This window comes from Pteropus medius, unplaced genomic scaffold, assembly GCF_902729225.1.
Source record: "Pteropus medius unplaced genomic scaffold, Ma_sr-lr_union100, whole genome shotgun sequence".
In the NCBI taxonomy this organism is placed as follows: Eukaryota; Metazoa; Chordata; class Mammalia; order Chiroptera; family Pteropodidae; genus Pteropus; species Pteropus medius.
The window spans coordinates 779,041-780,954 of record NW_024350326.1 but is presented as its reverse complement, the minus strand read 5'-3'; the positions used below and the strand labels follow the sequence as shown (position 1 = coordinate 780,954).

Sequence of the window (1,914 nt, the reverse complement as noted above, 5' to 3'; positions counted from 1 at the left end):
GTACTTAGACTGGCAAAGTGCTCCCTACTGTTTAGCTAGCAAATGCTTCAATTGAACTGTTTAGATTTAAATAAAACGTACAAATCCAGTTCCCAGTTGCACAAGCCGCATCTCAGGCACCTGAGAGCTGCACGTGGCCGGCAGCCACTGGACCGGGCGGCCTCGCCATCCAGGAGACTGTCCGTGGCCTCGTGTCTTCCCTCGCCTGCACTGACCTGGTTGGTCCTCCCTCCTCTTGCCCTTTCCCAGAAACCCCCTCAGATGGCAGTGAACGCACAGGGCCCCGCGGGACACCTTGGGCAAAGAGCACCAACCCCTCCGAAAGGCTCGGATGATCTCAAATCTGAGCACGGCTGTCACAGAAAGCTGCTTCGCCCCTACCGAGCTTGTGGGCAAGAGTGGGAAGCCACGAGAACCCCCTTTGCACCCTACTTCGCCATAGCGGCCGCTGTCGTCACGCGTCATCCAGGGAGCAGAGAGACTCGTCCTAGTGCTAACGCTTGCTTTTTTTCCCCGTAACACGCCTCCGGGCCCATCTTCTGATTTGGGTCTTTGAAACACTGGCGAGGTGTCCTGCAGATACACTGTGTCATTGTAACAATGGCTACAGTGTCAACGAAGGGCAGCTTTAATCATTATCAGTTTATTTGCACATGATTCATGGGAAACTGTCTCAGCTTTGCTGGAGGATACATTGTATCCAGTCTACAAAACCCACAGCGTGACAGTGATAACATTGCCAGCCACTGTTTCTTTTCTTCTGAGTTTGAAAATCAGACTCCTGATTAGTCCTGTCCCACGACAACAAAATACACGTACCTTTCTTTCCTAGTCTGTTTTCTGCTTTATTGACCCCTTCCCTCTGAAGGCAGGAAACATCAGCCCCCTCACCCCCAAACTGTGCAGAGGACTCGGACTCTGCTCCTGGAGTATTGTGCCAGCTCTACAGACACACAAACCGAGGCTCGGGGGTGCAATCACTTGACTGACACCTCCGAGCTCATGCAGAGCTGGGATCTGTATGAAAATCCACAGCAAGACTATTGGCATATAAATTAGGTCCCAGGAATAGTTGATGTGAAGTCACCTAAAATATGGGTAAGAGATTTTAGACGTGGGTGGGTCAGGGAGTGAGGATGAGGGTTCTTACCAAGATGGGTGGTGTGGGTGGCCCCTCAGCTTGAAGACACACCTGGAACACAGGGAGGACTTGGTGAGGATGGGCAGAGGAACAGTCTGGGGGTCCAGAGAACATCAAACCCAGGGCCCCTCAGACCCCCAAGTGTCAAAGGTCTTGGAGGGCACTGAATCCTCAGGGTTGATCAGAGCCCAGTGCTGGCCATCACAGGAGCCCCAGTCCCTCTGCCACCAGGTCCAAATGCCACTCGCCTTCAGGGACAGAGGTCAAGCGAACAGAAGTTAAAGACTGGGAAACATTACGGGTTAACAATGGCATTGTCATTAAGTAATAAACATTGCTTACGCTTATTTCCTGTATGTTTGAGGATTTCAGTAATAAGTAAAAGCGCATGGAAAAGAAACACGCAGGACAACGGCAAAAGAGGGCGTGCCAATCATGAAAGGATGAGAAAGATCCTTCCACGTGTGACACGGCAACGCGGCAAAGCCAGCGCGCCCGTGAAACGGGTCCTCAAGGTGAACAGAGGGAGGCCGCGTCCGCTTTCTCCGACGGCAACTCCACCAGCCTCTCGGACCCGACTCGGTAATTCACTTAGAGACCCCACTTCCTTGGCGACCCCCTGACATCCTGGCGCTAACTCTCCCCATCTTTCTCCTAGGTGACCAAAACCGCCAGCCGCCTGGAATCGGAACCAGATTGGTGTCCGGAGAGACGCACGTGTGGCCGGCCCGCATCACGTGGGACACCTCAGGCGAGCTCTGCCCTCCGCCCGC

At 53.4% G+C, this 1,914-nt stretch overlaps 1 long non-coding RNA gene and 1 other non-coding gene across 2 annotated transcripts in view; both read right to left on the bottom strand.

Annotated features, from left to right (window-relative positions):
* Positions 1 to 1,908, bottom strand: part of LOC120584039 (uncharacterized) — a 2,822-nt gene extending 914 nt beyond the window's left edge. Inside the window, exons 1-2 of the long non-coding RNA XR_005647936.1 lie at positions 1,151 to 1,908; positions 433 to 604 (exon numbers count right to left, since the gene is read on the bottom strand). This is a non-coding gene — a long non-coding RNA (uncharacterized LOC120584039). The remainder of the gene's footprint in view (positions 1 to 432; positions 605 to 1,150) is intronic.
* Positions 1,264 to 1,354, bottom strand: LOC120584048 (small nucleolar RNA SNORD88). The gene has a single exon (XR_005647940.1). It is a non-coding gene; the product is annotated as a small nucleolar RNA SNORD88 (small nucleolar RNA).
* Positions 1,909 to 1,914: the final 6 nt, after the last annotated feature.